The sequence below is a fragment of the Hemitrygon akajei genome, chromosome 3 (genome assembly GCF_048418815.1).
Source record: "Hemitrygon akajei chromosome 3, sHemAka1.3, whole genome shotgun sequence".
Classification (NCBI taxonomy): domain Eukaryota; kingdom Metazoa; phylum Chordata; class Chondrichthyes; order Myliobatiformes; family Dasyatidae; genus Hemitrygon; species Hemitrygon akajei.
The window spans coordinates 70,315,644-70,337,961 of record NC_133126.1 but is presented as its reverse complement, the minus strand read 5'-3'; the positions used below and the strand labels follow the sequence as shown (position 1 = coordinate 70,337,961).

Below are 22,318 nucleotides of genomic sequence, written 5' to 3'. Positions count from 1 at the left end.
GTTGAGGTAGACACAACAACAACTTTTAAAATACAGTTGAACTGGTACATCGTGTTGGATCTGGAGATGCTAATGATCCCGTGCTTCTTCAGAAGTCAAGAATGAGGCATAAAACTTGCTGGTTACTGACGATTTATTAGGTGTTCATAACAGTAAGCAATTTCATTGGGAAAGAAGGAAGAAAAAAATGAACAAAGAGAGGGAGAGAACAAAGAAGTGGTGGTTGTTTTATTCTAAAAGCTAGCTCAGACTAGAAAGATAAGAACACACCATTGATAAAGACGTAACCTAGGTTCAGCCGTGTGACACAGGTTGTAGCTAAACTTATAGAAAATACAGAAATAGCTACCCTACCATTTCTGAAAATTCACTAAACAATTACACAAACATAATGATTATATAGAATATAAGCAAACATAAAGAATGTTAAACTACAAGAAAAATAACTCTAATCCAACAATAACACTCCCCCCCCATCCTAAATCATATATTTAGAATTATTGCATCTGAAAATTCTGGGGCAGAAAAACTTGTATCTACGTCGCTTGTAAAACAATCAAAAACTTACATCATCAGGCAAACATCAAAGGTCATCCATACAGTGATCTCATAGTCAGATGTTTCATCCTTACGGTTGTCCTTATGAGTCAGTACACTATGAGTACGTACACTCGCATACGTTTGGGAGCCTTATTAAAGAAGGCCTTTATACAACTATGACATAAATTATATGGCACACCAGGGCAAGTATAACTCATAGAACAGAGATGCCGGGAAAACTTTTTCACTCAGAGAGTGGTGGATATGTGGAATGCTCTGCCCCAGAAGGCAGTGGAGGCCAAGTCTCTGGGTGCATTCAAGAGAGAGTTAGATAGAGCTCTTATAGATAGCGGGGTCAAGGGATATGGGGAGAGGGCAGGAACGGGGTACTGATTGTGTATGATCAGCCATGATCACAGTGAATGGCGGTGCTGGTTAGAAGAGCTGAATGGCCTACTCCTGCACCTACTGTCTACTGTCTATTGTCATAGTATTAAGTAATCCCAGCTTCCAAGCTTTGATTTTATCCAGTAAAAGAAATCCCATCCATCAGATTGATGTACTTTAACAGCTTCGTCATGTATATAACAATATCACTTACTGCCTATAACTACACATGCTAGCCACTTAACTGCTAAGAAAAGATTTAATCCCATTCGACTTTGAAGAACTATCTTGCACATTGCAACCATTTCTGTTTTTACTCCCCGTAAGGCACCAGCAGTATCATTGCTTCTCTTTTCTAAAGCTGCAGCAGCATTTTAAAACTTATGTTGCGGTTCTTGCAACACTACACATTGGGAATAAAGTTACTGCAAAACGAGCCCCTTTTAATATGTCCCGTTTTCTATCAAGAGTCAGGGTGGAAATATAAAGTTTGTGTATGTCTCATAGCAGGTAAAATATTATGCAAATAACAAGGTTATGTCCAATTCACAGGAGGGAGACATAACCTACATTTTCGCACATAAAGTACATATTACTGCATGAACTTAAACTATCTCTTATTGTCTGACAAGACCCTTGTTGATCTGTAATAGACTTTTCAGGACGTCAATAAAAATATCGGGATCATTATTACATTTAAGACGATATTAAGTATAATCGCCCAAACAATGCAGTAAATATGCCGTCAGGTGCAGGCATAGAGATAGCTCCTGAAACGGCAAGATTAGCAGAAAACTTGATATAACTCACTAGTTCATGCTGACTGCGTTTGCACAAATGATCTGGTTCAAAATGTGGTGGGCAGAATCATTGCCTCTTTGAGAATAGCGATTCTACTGTAGCTTGGTTGCAGTAATGAACTTCATCTTTATTTTTAGGTCTTCATTTTTTGGAGCGTAGAAGGTTAGGTTTTTATTCTTTGAGCTTAGAAGGTTGGGGGGGCTTGATAGAGTTATTTAAAATTATGAGGGGGATAAATAAGAGTTGACGTGGATAGGCTTTTTTCCATTGAGAGTAGGGGAGATTCAAACAAGAGGACATCAGTTGAGAGTTAAGGGGCAAAAGTTTGGGGGTAACACTAGGGGGAACTTCTTTACTCAGAGAATGGTAGCTGTGTGGAACAAGCTTCCAGTAGAAGTGGTAGAGGCAGGTTCGGTATTGTCATTTAACGTAAAATTGGATAGGTATATGGACAGGAAAGGAATGGAAGGTTATGGGCTGAGTGCAGGTAGGTGGGACTAGGTGAGAGTAAGCATTTGGCACGGACTAGAAGGGCCAAGATGGCCTGTTTCCATGCTGTAATTGTTATATGGTTAAAGAACGTTTGTTCTGGATCTATATAAATGTCTAGCATTCGTAAATATTTTAAAGTATGTGGTAAATATTGGCATACCCAATATATTGAAGCATTGACAGCATCTGCAAATTCACGTAATGGTAGGTGGCAGCCGTCGATCCCAGGGGGGTCATGTGTTTGTGCCTCTGGTGGACTGTGTCCTCCCCAGGGAGCAAGCCTGGGTGGGAAGAATCGAAGAACCGGCTGTTGCCCATGCAGCGGGTTCCCCCCTCCACGTCACTGATGTGGTCCAAGAGACAGCTTGGCACCAGTGTTGTTGCAAAGGTTGCCAGAGTGAAGTTGTAAACAACATCAAACTGCCTTAGGGACCCCGGCTCCAGATTTCTTCCTTGGGGTTTAGTCCCGAAGCCTTTCCCATGGGTGGGTATGGCAGCAAGGCAGCAGAGGTTTAAAATCAGAGTTTTCCTTCCCTAGGCAGGCTACCGTCCAAGGCTGACGGGCCCCACCTGCCTGAAACAACTGGTTTTGAGGCACCAGTGGTCCACGTTTGCCCCTTTTCTTGTCAGTAGAAACAGTTCCGCTGGGCCTAGTAGCGAAGCCACACGTGAAGGCCAAGAGTTGGACTTGGGTGTCAGAGGCCGTTAGAGTGGCATGTCATTTGGAGCACTTTATAGAAAGTGGTAGCTTATCCCCATTACCACCCCCAGCTATGGCAACCTTAGGAAGCAAATTCACATAACACTTGTAAGAATACATTATGAGTTATCCCAATTGACAGATTATGTTGGGAAAATTGGTAAATATAGAACAACTAAAATAAGAATAAATGCCACATCCAGTAGTTAATGACTGTTCAACGTTTTCTGGCTCTGTGGTAAAATGCTCATCATAATCTTTCAAATACCACCCATCCCCAAATTAAACTGGAGGTGGCACCAATTGCAAAGTTACACCTTTATCATAATGTAGGAGCCATGCATCTGTTCTCTATCTGCATTGCTTTCTGTGCTGCGCATTTATTCTGTGTATTATGTTAACTCATCCTGTGAGTGGGGGCATGGTAAAAGCGAAGGGAGTAAGTTACCTATTCATGCTTTGTTTTGTGCAGTTTGGGGCCGGGGACAGATGGATATCATTTTTTTTGACTGTTTAATAGCTTAATTATGCTTAGTTTTGTCGCTTCAAGACTATAAGTTTGCTAGTTGCTAATCAAGCATCAAATACAGTTTTTGGGTTTTATCAATATTGGAGTGATTGGAGGGCGCATTATACAAGTATAACAATCCGTGGGGATTGCCAACAGCAGCATCAGTTTGTCAGCAGAGGATTTCTCCCTTGTTAGTGGGAGAGCCTGCTGAGATGTTGAAGTGTTGGAATGAGCAGCAGTTTTTGATGTACGTACTCTAGCTCATGGTCTCTGGGGCTTGCTATTGATTGCATGGTGGTGGGGGGGGGGGGGCGCTGATGCTTTTTGCTGGAGCAAGTGGGAGGAGGGGGCAGCTTTGCGTGGGAGGGGGGCTTGGGGGTCTAACATTTTTCTGTCATTCATTCTTTTGGGTTATTTTTCTCTCTGTTTCGGGGATGTTTGCAAAGAGTAAGGATTTCGGGGTGAATACTGTATACACTCTCCAAAATTAAATAAAAGCTTCCTCGTACCCAACGATGTCTTGCAAGTGCAGTCTCATTTAGATGATTTTAAAAGTCCTCATAAAGATATTGTTCAGCAACATAACTTGTTGTCTTTAATGCCCATCTCCGTGCAAGACAAGCAAACTAAAAGCTATGTAAATATTGATAAGCTTATTAACACAGACACAGCAGAGGCTGAACAATGGTTGAAACAAACATGCAATGTTGCTGGAGGAAATAAGAATACTTATCAAACTTAAGGACATACTGTGACTACGTATAAACCTGATGATTTTTCAGATGACATACACCCTGAAGACAGTGAGTCTAATGTGCGTGCAGCAGGTTCTATTGCTAGCAGAGCATCCTGTGAATCTGACACTATCTCAGCACATATTAAAATGGAAGCTGATTTAGCTGAGCTAAGGACAGACAAGACAACAAATATTGAGGGATACCGTGTGTTGGAGAAACAGGTGGGACAGCTTTGTAGAAACTAGGAGTAGCATAAGTTGCAGGAAGAAATTGCAGCCAAGATAGCCAGAGTGAAATTGCCAAGGGCTTCAAGTGCTGAGGGTTCTAAACATGCTCCAGCAGGACAGTTCTATGGTGAGAGTTCCTATGATGACAAGGCACAGAGAAAATCTAACATACTCGATGTTAATGTTTCCCAAAAGTCAATGAGCCACAAGTTTGGACCCCAAGGGGTAATTTAGCATGTTCATTCTCAGCCACACCAAGGAGGCACTCTAAACCTATGCTGTATCCAATAGCACAAGGTGCTTCTGAGGATATTAATTTACAGTATGGTGACACTCATGTTTCAGATGATAGTGGTCTAAATAGTGTGCTGATGGCCAAAAGGACGCAAAAGGAAATAGCAAGATTAGTGATGCAACAGCAATGCATTGCATCTCTGCTTAAAAGAGAAATTCAAATCTTCAATTGTGAACCATCGCAGTATCATTCATTTGTGAGAGCTTTCAAGAATAGCTTTGAAGGCAAGATTGATGTTTATGGTGATTGTCCCTATTTACTCGAACAGTTCACTGAAGATTACCCTAGAGAACTTGACAAAAGTTACCAGCGAGCCAGCTTGGGGGAAGGATACCTAAAGGCCAAAGCTTTATTACAAGAACATTTTAGTGATAAGCAGAAAGCTGCTGCAGTCTACGTGGAAAAGGTTCTTCCTTAGCTGCATATCAAATCAGAAGACATGAAAGTTCTTCAAGATTACAGTCCTTTTTTAGAGGTTGTTGCAATGCCAAGGAGAAAGTGCAGGACATATGTGAGCTGGGCATGCCTGCTAATATGATAATTGTTGTAAAGAAATTGCCCCATAAGCTTAGGGGAAACTGGAGATTGAATTGAGCTGAACTGAATTGACTGTATCACTTACGTCCTTCAAGTAATGAGGAGTAACAATCCTTACATTATGTCTCCATTCAAGGGTGAAATGTGCAATTATAGTCATTTATAATAAATATTATGTACAACAGGATAGTCAATATAATATAGAAGTACAGTTGCATCAGCATGAATTGAGCAGGCTGATGGCCTGGTGGAAGGAGCTGTCCTGGGGCCTGGTGGTCCTGGCTTTTATGCTGTGGTACTGTTTCTCTGATGGTAGCAGCTGGAAGAGTTTGTGGTTGGGGGTGACTCGGGTTTCCAAGGATCCTTTGAGCCCTTCTTACACAGCTGTCTTTGTAAATGTCATGAACAGTAGGAAGTTCACAACTACAAATGTGCTGGGCTGTCCGCACCACTCTCTGCAGAGTCCTGCGACTGAGGGAAGTACAGCTCCCATACCAGGCAGTGATGCAGCCAGTCAGGATGCTCTCAATTGTGCCCCTGTAGAAAGTTCTTAGGACTTGGGGGCTCATACCAAACTTCCTCAACTGTCTGAGATGAAAGGGACGCTGTTGTGCCTTTTTCACCACACAGCTGGTGTGAACAGACCACGTGAGGTCCTCAGTGATGTGGATGCCGAGGAACTAGAAGCTTTTTACCCTCACAACCCCAGATCCATTGCTGTCAATAGAGGTTAGCCCGTCTCCATCCCTCCTGTAATCCACAACCAGCTCCTTTGTTTTTGCGACATTGAGGGAGAGGTTGTTTTCTTGACACCACTGTGTCAGAGAGATGACTTCTTCCCTGTAGGCCACCTCTTTATTGTTTGAGATGAGGTCAATCATTGTAGTGTCATCGGTAAATTTAATTAGCAGATTGGAGCTGTGGGTGGCGATACAGTCGTGGGTATACAGGGAGGAAAGGAGGGGACTCAGTACACAGCCCTGAGGGGCTCCTGTATTGAGAGTCAGAGGGTTGGAGGTAAGGGAGCCCACTATTGCAACCTGCTGGCAGAATAAGTTATTTTCCAGTTGTATAGGGCTTTCAAGATTTGACAATGAGCAATGAATGATGTATGAAGCACACAAACTATCTCGATTTTGCTGTGGAGCGCTGGCAAACATGTTTTGGAGTGTTTTTCCATTCCTGAAAGTTTTCACAAAGTGACTGAAAACAAGCCAAGTTCTCCTTTGCTTTATCAAATGTTCAAGGATGATTTCATTGCTTCATTTGAGAAATAGATTTTCACACAACAGACAAATTTTCTGCTGCTCATTGTTTGGTGCTGGTATAAATCCGTATTTCAGATACTCCACACTAGACTGTCTACACTTCCTTTTCATTTGATCTGCTTCTGCTATTTTCCTAATGGATTAACGACCACAGTCAGTCATCTGTTGTTTAAGTCCAACCTCAAGTACTGAAATCAATAAAGGGAAACTTAAAATGTCACCATAGCTCAGTCCTCCGAAGGTACATAAAGTGGGGCAGCAGTATCTTGGTTGTGCTGTGGGCTAGAGAAATGAAGTCGAGACCGTTCAAAAGGAGAGATTCTGAACTTTAACCCATTGAACACCATACTCTGATTCACAGGAACTGAGTCGTTGCATGATTAGAGTATGGGAATCAGATTAGCTAACACTGTACTATGACAATACTGTATGGGCTGGGTAAGGAATTCACACATTCTACAGTCCAGATTTCTCATAATATGCCAAATGCAGAAGTATCACATTGCTTTTCAACAAATACAACATGCTAATCTTTGTGCAAGTTAAAGTCCCTCTTGACAACATTCCATTCTTACATAGTTTATTACTTTAATTAGATAATGGAATAGATGGCTTTGGTGCCAAGTTTGCAGATGATATGACGATTGGTGGAAGGGCAGGTAGTGTTCAGGAAATGAGTAGGCCGAAGAAGGACTTAGACAGACTAGGAGAATGGGCAAGAGAGTGGCAAATCAAATACAATGTTGGAAAATGCATGGTCATGCACTTTGGTAGTAGAAATAATGTGCAGGCTATTTTCTAAATGGAGAGAAAATCCAAAAATCTGAGATGCAAAGGGACTTGGGAGTCCTTGTGCAGAACAGCCTAAAGGTTAACTTGCAGGGTAAGTTGGTGGTGAGGAAGGCAAATGTAATGTTAGCATTCATTTCAAGAGGTCTAGAATACAAGAGCAGGAATGTGTTGCTGAGGCTTTATAAGGCACTGGTGAGGTCTCACCTTGAGTATTCTGAACAGTTTTGGACTCCTCATCTTAGAAAAGATGTGCTGGCATTGGAGAGGGTCCAGAGGAGGTTCACAAGGATGATTCCAGGAATGAAAAGGTTATCATACGAGGAATGTTTGATAGCTCTGGGTCTGTACTCACTGGAATTTAGAAGGATGAGGGGAGATCTCATTGAAACCTTTTTGAATATTGAAAGGCCTAGACAGAGTAGATGTGGGTGGTGAATTTGTGGACTTTATGCCCACAGGCAGCTGTGGAGGCTGGGTTGTTGGGTGTATTTAAGGCAGAGCTTGATAAGTTCTTGATCGGACACGGCATCAGAGGTTACAGGGAGAAGGTCAGGGAGTGGGGCTGAGGAGGGGAAAAGAGGATCAGCCACGATTGAATGGTGGAACAGTCTCAATGGGCCAAATGGCCTAATTCTGCTCCTATGTCTTATTGTCTTATGGTCTAGTTATTTTCTTAATTAACTCCTGTTCAATTTAAATGAGACAGTTCCTTTGCGATGTTTGCATTTTAGTTGTCATGGCAATGATTTAGACCTTAAATTTTAACATTTTTGTGCATAATCATTTAACAAATGTTAGTTATTTTCATTCTTAAAGATAATAATATTTCAGTTTCATTCTCAGTCACTTCCAGATATGATCATGATGCACTCCCCTAATAAGTGCATCCAGGCAAAATAGCTTGAATTGATGCCAGCTTCTAGCAAACTTAGACCCAATGTGACAGTGTTGTGACACAAAGATGATGAAATCATTAAAGTGAGTAAGCAGCTTGCATTTGTGCAAGAGTTCAAATAAATACAGGTTAAATATATATATATCACAAGTATTCCTCCTTCATCGTGCACAGTTTTTAGGTGCAATCTTGTTTGGGCCCCACACAGTAAGTCCCTATAGTGCGCTAATCTCTTGAAACCAGTTTGTTGAGAAGGAGGAAATCACAGGTGTGACTCTGGTTTTTAACCGTGTGTGTTTTGTACACTCTGGAGGTTGCTGCTAGATTTCCACTGTTAAAATACTCAGCACTGAGAATCTTGTCTTTCATGTCCTTGAAATTCCAGGCCATTAAAAAATAACACTCTAATCATCAATTGAGCTTAGTAACAATTTAGGTAAAGATAGTGACCTGGATGGCACTTTTGCTCTATTTTAAATGATTTTTTAAAGTTTTTTTGTAATAATTAGTTATGATTATCAGCCACAATAACATTTGCAGAACACTGAGATTAATTAACAGATATTGCAAATAGGGAGATAATAGTTTCATCAAAAATACTTTTCATGGAAATTTCACAGATTGAAAAGATGCTACTAGACTATAAATTTCTGAATATGATGAGTTATGACTTTCTGTATTGTTGATATGGTCTCCTTGCCTTGGCTTTCTGCTTCCATCACTCAATAACCAAGCTCAAAGCAGTTCAGGAGCACACAAACCCAGGAATTTATTCATAACCCTGAATACTTCCAGTGAGATAAGTTTTCCAAATAGTGCTCAAAAGTTCAGAACAAACAAAGTGCAAGTCCTGAAATTTGTTGCCTGGTAACAAATGATTGTTGCCTGGTAACATTGAGTGCAAGCAGTTTCCAGCTGCACTCAATGGCTCAACTCGACATTGCCCAATACTGAAGGAAGAATTTGTGGAAGTTCCCTAGCGTATGCATAGCTAGGGAACTTCAGGTTAGACCTGGTGCAATAATTATGAGAGCATTTATTTGAACAGCAAATGTAGGGCTGCAAGAATGTTAAGTTCTCCCTAGCCAATCATTAAAGAAGCTCATGCCACAGTTGACCTTGTTGCTGGGCTTCAGGGCCAACCCAGTTGGTGTTATCAGATATATATACTTACCATAATTCCGTTTTACTATTATGTGTTGCAATGGACTGCTGCTGCACAACAACAAATTTCACAACATATGCCAGTGATATTAAACCTAATTCTATTTCTGATTTTGACCCTCAACGACTTGTAGAAGACCATAAGATATAGAAGCAGTATTTGGCCATTTGGCCCATTGAGTCTGCTCCACCATTTAATCATGACTGATCCAGATTTTCTCTCAGCTCCAATCTTGCCATATCTCTTCATGCCCTGACCAATCAAGAATCTATCAACCTCTGTCTTAAATATACATAATGATTTGGCCTCCACAACTGCCTGTAGCAGCAAATTCCACAGATTCACCACTCTGGAACAGCACAGAAAGCATCCTATTCATGGGCATCACAGCTTCATCTGGCAACTGCTCTGCCTGTGACTGCAAGAAATGCAGAGATTTGTGGTCATGGCTCAGCATACCATAGAAACCAGCTTCCTCTCCATGGGCCACGACTACACTTCTCACTGGCATGGTGCAGCAGCTCTTTTCTTCCCCTTTCCCACCAAGCAGAAGGTAAAAAGCTTGACAGCTTGTCCAACAGGCCCAAGGTCAGCTTCTTTCCACTAAGACCATGGAATGGTTCCCTAGTAAAAAAAAATGGATTCTTGACTTCCCAGTCTCATTATGACCTTTAATCTTATTGTTTACCTGCACCACGCTTTCTCCATGCCTCTAACACTTCATTGTGCACTTTATTATTTTACCTTGTACTACCTCAAAGCACTGTTGTAATGAATTGATCTGTGTAAATGTGAAATTGTCCATTTTGACAGGAAAACTAACAAAAGTACTCTGTTTAAACAATGAGGGATTGCAGAACACTGAGGTGCAGAGGGATCAAGTGCATCATCCATAAAAAGCTATTATGCAGGAAAGTAATTAGCAAAGTGCAGCAAATGAAGAGAATGATGTTTGCTCAGAAGTGCATAATATTAGTCTTCTTTATTTAAGATGGATGTTAATGCATTGCAGTTCAAATGTTTACTAGACTGACTGCATCATTTATTTCAATAGTTATTTCTTTTAATACCTAAGGAAGCAGTGCTTAAGGCAGTGGAAGATAGACTCTGAATAAGTCTGAGGTTGTAAAATCACCATCAATAGACTGGAGTGCAGATTGAAATTACCATCAGATCAGCTGTGTTCTTACAAAACGATAGGGAAAGAATGGCCCAATTAATTTAATATTTTATCTAATCATTGTTTTTATTACAAACATTCATGCATTTGATGTGTCTGCTTTAAACAATGAACAATATATGCCTTCTGACAATTCATTTGCAGGATCCCTTCTTGTTAAATGTTATATTAAATGATAAATAGTAAAATGAGAAGGCTGAGCAAAATGCACTCTGGATGGAGAGCAGCACACAATAGTTTGTTAATGTAAGTCGAGCTATAAACATGGAAAAACATAGAACATAGATAATCTACAGCACATTACAGGCCCTTAGGCCCTTCATGTTGTGCCAACCATGTAATCTACTCTAGAAACTGCCTAGAATTTCTCTACCGGATAGCCCTCTATTTTTCTAAGCTCCATGTTCCTATCTAAGAGTCTCTGGAAAGACCCTATTGTATCCACCTCTACCACCTTTGCTGGCAGTGAAAGCTTATCTCTGACAACCCCCTTGTACCTACTTCCAAGCACCTTAAAACTGTGCTCCGTCGTGTCAGCCATTTCAGCCCTGGGAAAAAGCCTCTGACTATCCACACGATCAATGCCTCTCACTATCCACACGATCAATGCCTCTCATCATCTTATACACCTCGATCAGGTAACCTCTCATCCTCCGTCACTCCAAGGGAAAAGGCCAAATGCACTCAACCTATTCCCATCAGGCACACTCTCCAATCCAGGCAACATCCTTGTAAATCCCCTCTGCACACTCTATGGCATCCACATCCTACCTGTAATGAGGTGACCAGAACTGAACACGGCTCTAGTTAAGGTCACACAGCTCTAAAGTGTCTGTGTTACTTGAGGAAAAGTTTATAAATAGAACGTTTGTAAATCAAGGAAACTACATCACTTTTTCCCTTACACATTGCTCTAATAATACATTTTGTGAAAGGATCTCATCTGTTTGTCTTTATCTTATGCAAACCAGTGATCCTGTGCACTTCCAAATGCCAATTAATAGGATCTTCTGAGTTTGTCCTCAATTGACTGAGGTTTCAATTCCTAGATTAACCTTCTTAAATAGAGCTATTATCATCTTGTTGCATGGAGTACTTTGCTCCTCTAAGAAGGATTGAGGCTAGTGTCTTTTCTCTCATCTTTGACCGAAACAATCTTGGATTCATGCCACCAGGGCTCATCTCATTGCTTATCCACTTTTTATTATATCAAAACCCACTTGCTCCCTACATTTACATCTGTTTTCCATACTTTAAAAAAACATAGCTCAATAATCTCACTTCCACCTACATTTGTAAAGTACAATATGTTCATATCCAATATTCATTTCGTGCCCTGTTTCTGCTTTCATTCCACAGTGACCTTCAATTATTCTTTTACTTTCAAATGAAATTAATGCTTCTGAGAACCTTCTTAATTCCTTACTGATTATGACTGACCTCTTGTTATACACTACGTAGCCAAAGCAACACACACACAATGCTGGAGGAACTGAGCAGGTCTAGCAGCATTTACAGGAAACCCTTCTAATCACTTTCCCCACTTTACAGCTGCTATCAGCTCATATGATTCACACTACCACCCCTAACAACATACTCCACACCCCAATTCTGACCCTAGTTTTCTTTCAGTTTATGCCTGGAAATTCATATTTTTTGTGCATGTAAATAACATAACCCATATTTGCACCTTAATGTTAAAAGTTTTTTCACAATTGATGTGACATTAATATTTACTGTCCCCTTGGTCTGAATTTCCAGTCCAATGTTCTTAAATGTTACTCGTCATATTTTCTTATTGTCAAATTGAACCAATCTGTACCATAATTCATAATGTTTTTCGATTATTTTATCTGTCCCTGTCTCTCTGCCCCTATCACTCTCCTCCCATCTGACTGTCTCTCACCCTCCTCCTCTCCCCATCGCTCTTCCCCCTACCCTTTTCCCTTCTCCTCCTCTTCACTCTTCCCCTCTCACCACCTACCTACTTTCCCTCTCCCCACCCCATCTAACCCAACTCCCACCTCTCACATGCCCCCAATCTTACCCCTTCTCCCCCACCTTCTCCCTCATCTCTGCCTTCTTCTCTCCCCCTTTCTCCCACTTCTCTTCTTCCTCTCTCCCTCCTCAACACCATCTCTTACCCTCCTAAATCCCTACTCTCCTCCCTTCCCCTCCTTCCCCCAGCCTCACTTTGTCTTGCTTCTGCACACCCTCTCCCTTCGCACTCTCGCCCGTCCTTTCATTAGTATGTTTACATGACATGGCACGCATTTTCTTTCACAAATGTCACTTCCTCTCCACTCCCTTCTCCTTCAGAAACCTTTCTGAAAACCACATATTTGCCTAAGCTTTCAGTTCCACTTCCTTCTGTTGCCTGAGACATAAGATCCACGTCTGTCTGATCAAGCCTCTACAAGCATCTTGGTGAGTGCTTAAAAGCTGAGTTATATTTGCCAAGTTATAATTGATGTGATTTGAGCAATGTTAAATTATTATCCAACCCACATAAATGATGATATGAGTGTTTTGAAAAGATCTTTTGCTGATATTTTCACTGCTTTCATCCAAGTGAATCAATAGGGGAGGGGAGGGGGGTAATAATCCAGGTTTGGAATTGTAGTGTATATATGATATTTGCTCACTTTTCAGCTGAAAAAACATTGACAGGTATGTGTAGAGTCTGCAAAAATGTTCTCAGGTTGCTTTGTGATGTCAGACTGTGGTGTCACTTAGTTACAGTGACACCCTGACTCAGGTATAATTATATTTTTGACTCAGTTGTAAGTTGCCACCAGTGTTTGCAATGCTTTCAGTAGTCTTATTGGAAGTTGTGTCGCTTCTCACTTTAGTTGATTTTTTCACTGCAGTGTTTCACTTTCTGTCATTAAATTATCAGGAAGGAACTGACTTCATAACTTCAGCAGAGGAACCCCACGTCTATTGTGACATCGGAATCTTTTAGCATATGATTTAGTTAATCAAAGGTAAATTCTTGGCAACTTACACTTAGATCCGCAATAATATAGATTCTATACTGTAAGAAGTTCAGACGCTGGATTTTTCTTCAATAATAACGTGAGATTTTATTGGCTATCTTTATAGAAAAGAGTACTATGCATAGTTGAATTGTATATTAACGGTTGTGGAAGAAATTTAAATGGATTTCATAGATCCAACTTCAGAGTAACATGCAGGATGCAATCTGGTCATTCGGCAAGGCTGAAAACAGGTGACATGTTAAAAGAACAAACTAATTCCTGAATGGAGATAGGAGTGGAACAAAATGATTTAAGTACTTAAGTACTTAATGTACTTAATGATTAAGTACTTAATGATTTAAGTGTTTTCTGCAAGTATTTTCTCCTCATTTGCCATGGCTGCAAGGTGTCAGCCTTTTATTTTATTTTGTTTTCTTTTACAAAATATTCTCCTTAATCAAGTAAATGCATCATTAAGTATGATACTGAATTAATGGCATTATAATTTTCAATTTGGTCATTGTAATTTCAGCAAAAGTAGCACATAGGTTTCCAAGGGTGCTACTTGGAGGAAGTGGTAGAGTTAATTTACATTATCATGCCTGTGATATCACAGAACTTGCCTGGACAAGAATCCAAGCCAAGTTACTTGGTTTTGTATGTATAATACATAAAAGATAGCTACTGGTCTATTGAAAACATAACAAAGATAATGCATAGGTCAATTCCTTGTAGAGAATTTGAATCAGCAAGTAAGTCTTAACTTCAAATATTACTGTTCTGTTACCATTATACATATTGTGGAAAATTCATTTTTAAATTATTAGATTAAATTAAATAATTATGGAAAAATTAATGGCAGTGTAAACTAGTTGGTGATTGGGTCATTCAGAAATGTATCTTCCATTTCCCATAAGAATAATAATAACTTGTATAAGATTTGAAATTCATGTCACTATTTAGTGTCAAGTGCATTTCATACACTTTAAAATTTTCTGTTTTCCTTACTCCAGTACTTGGAATTCAGTCAGATCCAGCATACCAAGCTTCAGAGCAACATGCCCAGCTGCGGGGAGCTTTTGTGGTCACTTTTCTGGCTCATTGTGTTGTTCTTCATCGGCTGGCCCCTCAGCATATTCTTTGGGGGCATCTATGGGTTTTTGTCACCACTGACTACATGCGTTGGACTGAACCAGGTCACGGATGTACTTCTAAAAGGTGCAAACCTGGGCAAATCCTGTGCTGAGAATATAAGATCAAGCAAAGCTCTCTGCTGAAAAGTGTTCAGCAAAAAAGATATTTCACTTCAACAGATCTCCCAGATTACTGTGGATCACACAATTCAAAATGCAGTCACAGAACTCTCCTTTGTGCTTCTGATCTCAACAACTAGATTTCTCCTTATTTCTTATATGGGATTTTAAGCAGAATGAAATCTATTTTAAATTACTTCTGATTGATATTATAATAAATTGCCATCCTTTCAAATATACCAAATGGTGACTTCAATGGTTCTTAAGATCTTAATTTTTTTTTTAATTGCCCATCTTATTGTTTGCATGAAATCTTAATGAAGATCTTTAAAAGGCTTCATGTGCTCCAGATCCAACAGGAAGAATAGCTGAGTGACTATGGCCAAAGGTGATGTCTCATCAGAAAACAGGTAATATTGGCCGAGGAAGATCACAAATTAAAGCATAACATAACAGATTATCTTACTCCTATACAGTATTATTAAAGCACTCTTAAGTACGTTATTTTCTAAATAAACAGTGGTTTTCAACGTTAGCAGAATATTCCCCCTTTTGACAGAGGTTATGGCTTTTATTAAATTGGGCAGTACAATATCACACATTAGCCCCACAGCACTTTAACTTAGGGAGGGGATTCCCTGCCAGTTCTACCCAGGTACAAATCTCTTTCTGCCTACTATCTCACAGATCCTATATGTGAAGTGAACTCAGAACATCTGAATGCAGTTCTTCGAGCTTAGAAATCTTCAAGATCAAACTATGTGAAAGTTCACTGAAACGTCACTGTCATTTTGAGAAGATATGTTGTCTTTTATTCTATTGGTGCAGAGGGCAGAAACAGGAGCTAATTATACCAAGAATGATCAAGCCTTTCAAACAGTTTGCACGCCTACATATGGGAGAGTCTCTGCGGTCATTCTAAGCCTAGGGATTCTGAAGAATGGTGTACTTTTTTCTTTAGCATTAGTGTTTGAAAAATAGTTCAATCTTGGAGTGTAGTGATGAATTCCACATTAAATTGCATAATATCTGGAAGTGCAAACCAATTCCTGGCAAGAGTCAAGTTAATGTGATCATGTGATATGCACTGATAATGTAATTTGCACTGATAATGTGGTTTTTGCCCTCACTTAAACTAACTCACACTGTTGTGATGCATCCTGTCAATGGATGCATGTGTCTGGGAAGGACTCAGCCCAGGAGTGGAAACATCCTCAGGGATCCTTCCTCACTCACTTCCTCTCCTTCAGGGTCCCCCGTCCATCAGCCTCACTCCTGACTCCAATAATCTCCTATCCGTCCCAACCGCACCCTGATTCTTGCTCCACCTGTTGCACATTCCACAACAGCTCTTGACTGAGGTATCAGCTTGATCCCCACCCTTAACCTCTGCTGGAGGCTCAGCCCAGTTACTGCCTTCATCTGACATAATCCCTCAATCCTACTCTGATCCTAGACTTGCCAGGTGAGCATCGTACAGCAGCATAGTCTATCTTCTGCTCCAGCTTTGCACATTTAAATAAGAGGCCTTGTTAATAATAGACAATAGACAATAGACAATAGGTGCAGAAGTAGACCATTCGGCCCTTCGAGCCTGCACCACCATTTTGAGATCATGGCTGATCATCTACTATCAATACCCGGTTCCTGCCTTGTCCCCATATCCCTTGATTCCCCTATCCATAAGATACCTATCTAGCTCCTTCTTGAAAGCATCCAGAGAATTGGCCTCCACTACCTTCTGAGGCAGTGCATTCCAGACCCCCACAACTCTCTGGGAGAAATTGTTTTTCCTTAACTCTGTCCTAAATGACCTACCCCTTATTCTGGTGCATTGAATTGAAGTGAGTTTTGAATGTCTTACAGATCGCTAGAGAATAGAATGGTCCATTGAACTGGAAGAAGTTTTACATGGTTTGTTTATTTAAAAAGGGAAACATCAGAAGTTATGGACAACTTATAAGGAAAAGAGCAATAAATGGGCAATAAATTATCATCTTAACAGAGGAAAGATTATAAGTGAGTTTCAATCTGACTTTTGGAACAAGATATCCTGACAGTTGAACCTTGTCAAACCTTGTGAAAGTATTACTGAGTGGTCAGAAGCATAGGCAGTGTCTTGATTTACAAGACAACTAACAAAATGTGTCCCAAATACACACATCTATTGTGTGAAGATTTTGAATTGGGACTAGGAACTGATTTTATAATTATCAATAGTATTAATTCCTTTCCTGGGTCTTCATCAGATAAAACCTGACCATCTTTACTGTAGATCTTGGATAAAAGTGTTAAAAAATTCAACTCAAGTTCAGGGACGACAGTTGGATATGCCGGCATCTAAGGCTCCTAAATTACATTAAATATTGGAGGAATATCTAAGTGAAGTGAGTGAAGTGGATCCAAGACTATTTTAATTGGTATCATTTTAATTAGAATGATTGATAGTATCCAAAGGACACTGCCTCAAGGAGGAAACATCTGTCATGAAAGACCCCAACTACCTGGGCCAAGCCATCCTATCATAACTAACATAAGGCAAGTCATTTGGGTAGCTATGTACTTGTGCAAGTGACAATAAACTTGACTTTCTTGTATGCAAATTTACTCTTAAACTTCACAAATGCAATACATCTTACTGTAGATAATAACCGTGCTTAAAACTGTTGAGTAGAAGAACATCATTTTGACACCATTCATGAATTAGCAAAAGCTCTTAAGTGCCATAACACCTATGTCAGGATGCTCTTCGTTGAATATAACTCAGCATTTGATACCATTATTCCCACGGTTCTGATCGATAAGCTACAGAACCTGGGCCTCTGTACCTCCCTCTGATATTGGATCCTCGATTTCCTAACCAGAAGACCACAATCTGTGCTGATTGGTGATAATATCTCCCTCTTGCTGACAGTCAACACTGGTGCAACTCAGGGGTGTGTGCTAAGCTCACTCTATACCCATGACTGTGTGGCTAGGTATGGCTCAATAGCAGCTTTAACTTTGCTGATATAACTATTGTTGGTAGAATCACAAATGGAGATGAGAGGATGTAAAGGAGTGAGATACATTAGCTAGTTGAGTGGTGTCACAGCAATAACCTTGCACTCAATGTCAGTAAGATGAACGAGCTGAATGTGGACGTCAGAAAGGGTCAGACGAGGATCTAACCTGGTCCCAACGTGTCAATGCAGCTATAAAGGCGGCAAGACCGTGGCTATATTTTATTAGGAGTTTGAAGAGATTTGATTTGTCAATTGAAAGACTTGAAAATTTCTATAGATGTACCTGCCATTCTGACTGACAGGCTGCATCACTGTCTGGTACAGGGCAGGGATTGTACTGCACAGCACTGAAAGAAGCTACAGAGATTTGTAAAATTCGTCAGCTCCATCTATTCTGACTTGGTACAAGAAAGGGTCATTCTTCAGACCCTCCTTTCGAAAAGGGGGAGTTGGAAGGGGCTTAGTACACAGATATGATTCAGTTAATCCAATAGGCTTAGAAAAGGAGGGGCTCTTTGCAAAGATAAAAATGTTTGAAGACAGTATTAGATTTAGTCCTAGTAAATGAGCTACTCAAACAAGTTAGGTTAGTAAAACAAAGAATGCGAAAAATACTCTGCAAATCAAGCCACATCAAAGAAGCCTGTTAGAAGTACAGAAAGATATATATTGGCAGAGGGTAGGTAGTCTTTTCCCAGGACAAAAATGTCAAATAATAGAGGGCATGGCTTAAGGTGAGAGGGGAAAAAGTTAAAGAATGTTTACAAGATTGTTTACACAGATACTGGTGGGTACATGGAGCATGCTGCCCAGAGGAGGTATTAGAGGCAGACTGGATAGTAAAAGTTAAGAAGCATTGACCAGTTGACCAGTGGTTCACAAGTATGTTTGGGTTACCGTCGTCTTGGCTCCCAGACCACTACCCCAGCATTTCCCTCTCCCTTTCCCGCTGTTAGATGAAAGCTATAAAGAAGTTTGATTTACATTGATGAGCGGTTCACAAGTATTTTTGGGTTACCGCCCTCTTGGCTCCCAGACACCGGCATCTTCCTCTCCCTTTCCGGCCCTTACATAAAAACTATAAAGGATTTTGATTTTTGATGCACAGTGAAAGAACATACAAATTGCAAATTCAAAGCAATGACAAATAATTGCAAAAATTATTCAAATCTATTCTTATGAGTGATGAACAGACCTGATGGACAATGGGGTGAAGAGTTAACCATCCCCCCCCCCCCGAGAACCACAAACTATTACTGTTGCTATGTTGACCATGAGAAAGAGAGACGGAAAAACAAGCAAGAACATTGGCAACAGATAAGAGAGAGGGGGAAATTGCTGATTAACCGTATTGTGACTCCTTTTTTGAATTATTTACTGTTTCACTGCAAGGACAATAGTTTGCTCATAAACATTCCTCAGTGGACTGAAGGAGTGGCCTTATTTGATGGACACAGTCATTCAGGAGTGATGGATAGCTGAGTCCCCGTGAGTAGGGATAAAAAGACAGGTCTGGAGAGACACCCTCCAGACACGCCAGTGGACACTGATTGAGTGTTGGAACCCACAAGAAAGGTGGGGGCTTCGAAGACTGAACCAGGAGGTCGGTCATTAAGGCTATCAGTGTAAAAGCAGGGCCGGTGGGTACTTGTGTGTGTGTCCACTCATGCCAGAGTGACGAGTCCACCATAGAAGAACGGTCTAGCAGAAGGATGGCGAGGTCATAACTGAATGACCACACCGATACGACGGATTAAGAAAGCAAAGGAAGGTTTGGCTGCTGTAGTTGTTACAGCTCGCTCACTCTCTCTCTCCAACAATTACAATACAACAACCATAACTACATCAGCACTTAGGAACTGAATTGAACTTTATATCTTTCTATGACAATTTATTTACCCCTAGACATTGATAGAGCTTGTTTATTATTGATTATTATTATTCCTACACTTTTAGGTTTATTACTGCTAACTCGTTTTATATGTATATTTGCATTATTGATATGGTTTTTGCTTATTTTTATTAATAAACACCTTTAGTTTGGTACCACCAGACTCCAATGGATTCTTCTTTCTTTGCTGGTTAGACACCCAGTTACGGGGTAGATTACAAATTGGGGGCTGATCCGGGATTTGATTACCAAATTAGGGGGCCAATGAATCGGGATAAAAGTCCCTTATCTGATCTGGTTGTGAGATTATCCAGATGGGAAACCAGCAGAGACGGACATTGTCAAATTTTTTAAAGACCTGACTGCGGGGGCATTAGAGGCTGCCAGGAAGACTGAATTGGTGAATGTTGTGAAACGATTAGATCTCCCAGAGGTGAAATCGTCGATGAAAAAGGTGGATATACAGAGAGAAATAGCTATGCATTATGTATCCAAGGGTGTGTTCACACCAGATCTATTGGACCTGTTCCCTGAGAGGAAACCAGCCGAGGGAGAGGTTCAGTTAGAAATGGAAAAAGTAAGGTTGGCTGAGGAAAAGGAGAAGAGGCAGCATGAACTTCGGATAAGGCAGCTGGAAGCAAAGAGAGAAGCTGCAGGGCGAAGAGAGGATGCTGATAGGAGGAGAGAGGAGGATGAAAGGAAGGCTGAAAGGAGAAGAGAGGGAGGCTGAAAGGAAGAAGGAAGAGGCTGAAAGGAGGAGAGAGGAGGCTGAAAGGAAGAAGGAAGAAGCTGAAAGGCAGATGGAGGAAAGGGAGAAAGAGAGGCAGCATGCGCTGGACATAGAGAAGTTAAAGGTACAGCAGGGAAAAGACCGGGCAGCAGACCCAAATGAGGGGTTCAAGATTGGTCGGGAGATCCAGTTGGTACCTCCATTCAAGGAGATGGATGTCGATAAGTTCTTCCTCCATTTTGAGAAAGTGGCTGTGAATCAGAACTGGCCTGAGACAAAATGTGCTGTTCTGTTACAGAGCGTACTTAGGGGGAAGGCTCAGCAAGCATATTCGGCATTGTCCATGGATGAGTCTAGGAATTATGAGGAAGTAAAAAGGGTTGTATTGAGGAATTATGATTTGGTGCCAGAGGCATACCGGCAGAAGTTCCGGAACTTGAGAAAGCCGTGGAACCACACGTATTTAGAGTTTGCCCGTGAGATGCAAATATATTATGAGCATTGGTGCACCTCAAAAGGGGTTGATGAAGATTATGATAACCTGTTACATTTAATACTGATAGAGCAGTTCAAAAGTTGTATCCCTGAGAGGATGAAGATGTACTTGGATGAGAAGGAAACAGAGACTCTGTAGGCAACTGCCAAGTTAGCAGATGAGTATGGCTTAACCCACAAGTCAAAGTTTTCCTCAAATAGGAGTTACCAGGGAGGCAGTAGGGATGGTAGATAAAGCCCACCGGCTAAGGCAGAGAATAAGCCGGGAGCTAGTGGAAAAGGTAAGGAGGAGGAAAAGCAGGCTGGCAGGAAGGTTCCTAGCTTTACCTGTTATAATTGTGGGAAAGCTGGTCATATAGCATCTAAGTGCTTTGCTCCGAAGAAGGAGACAGGAAAAGGGAAAACAGCAGTCCCGACAGGTTGCATTGAGTCGGCCAGTAGATCGATGAGGAAGGCAAAGGTAGATAGAGCCCAAGAGGGGCGTGAGAAGTTTATCTCAAAAGGGACGGTGTCTGTGAAGGAAGAAGAAACCCCAGTTCCAGTGCGGAGAGATACTGGGGATGTGTGTTCAGCAGTGAAGCTGACAAGTAAGCCTGTGAGTGCCGGGGACCCGCCCATAGATTCCAAGATTTATCCTGCATGCGCAATCACTCGCAGATGTCTAGAAAGCCGGCTGAGAAAGGAGACAGTTTAAATCAGTCCAGTGTTAATTTGGCGGAGACGTTTTTACCGACCCTGTACCAAGAGGGGTTAGAGGGTGGTAAAACAGAGGATAGTGGGGTGAAAGAGAGTAAAGGAGAAGAGGTAGATGTCCCGTTTGTGTGTGTTCAGGGTGTGAAGGGTGTGGATGCACAGGGTACTGAACCTAGTATTGAAACTCAGGAAAAGTCTGAGGTATCTGATTTAGTTGAAAATGAATGCAGTTCTTTTGGGTCAGATGGACTTGGTTCAGTGAAGAAAGGGTTAACCTTGGTATCAGTGGAAAATGAGAATTCTCAGTTGTTTGGGTTAGAAGGTGTGTTAAAAGTTAATGATAAGATGAAAGCTGGTGATGTGAATATTATTGAAGGAGAAAGGAAAGTTGTTGTTCCTAGATTGAATAAAGAAATTTTAAAGTCTGAATTGGTTTTAGAAGGATTGACAAAAGGGAAGGGACCATTAACTGAACAATGGCTTGTTAACAAGGTGCCTGTGAATCAATTGCAGTTTGTTTGGAAATTCAAAGATAAACTTGCTGATGTTATTCAAGTATGTGATTTAGAGAGGCAGAACTTGAAATGTTGTTTTGACCAAGAGGGATCATCTGCCACTGTTAAACTGAAAACAAATAGAATGAAAGATCCTGAAGATAAAATTAATGACTTGCTTAAAATTAACAAATTGTGTGGAAGTTCAGCAAATGGGTTTAGTTTGGAAAACATTGGTGATAAGATAAC

General features: G+C 40.8%; 2 long non-coding RNA genes across 2 annotated transcripts in view; one reads left to right on the top strand and one right to left on the bottom strand.

Moving 5' to 3' along the window:
- The window catches only part of LOC140725095 (uncharacterized), a 128,743-nt gene that overhangs the window by 57,585 nt on the left and 48,840 nt on the right, over positions 1 to 22,318 (bottom strand). The gene's annotated exons all lie outside the window — the stretch shown is intronic.
- On the top strand, positions 12,822 to 14,815 carry LOC140725092 (uncharacterized). The gene is made up of 3 exons (XR_012098261.1): positions 12,822 to 12,954; positions 13,427 to 13,514; positions 14,522 to 14,815. It is a non-coding gene; the product is annotated as an uncharacterized lncRNA (long non-coding RNA).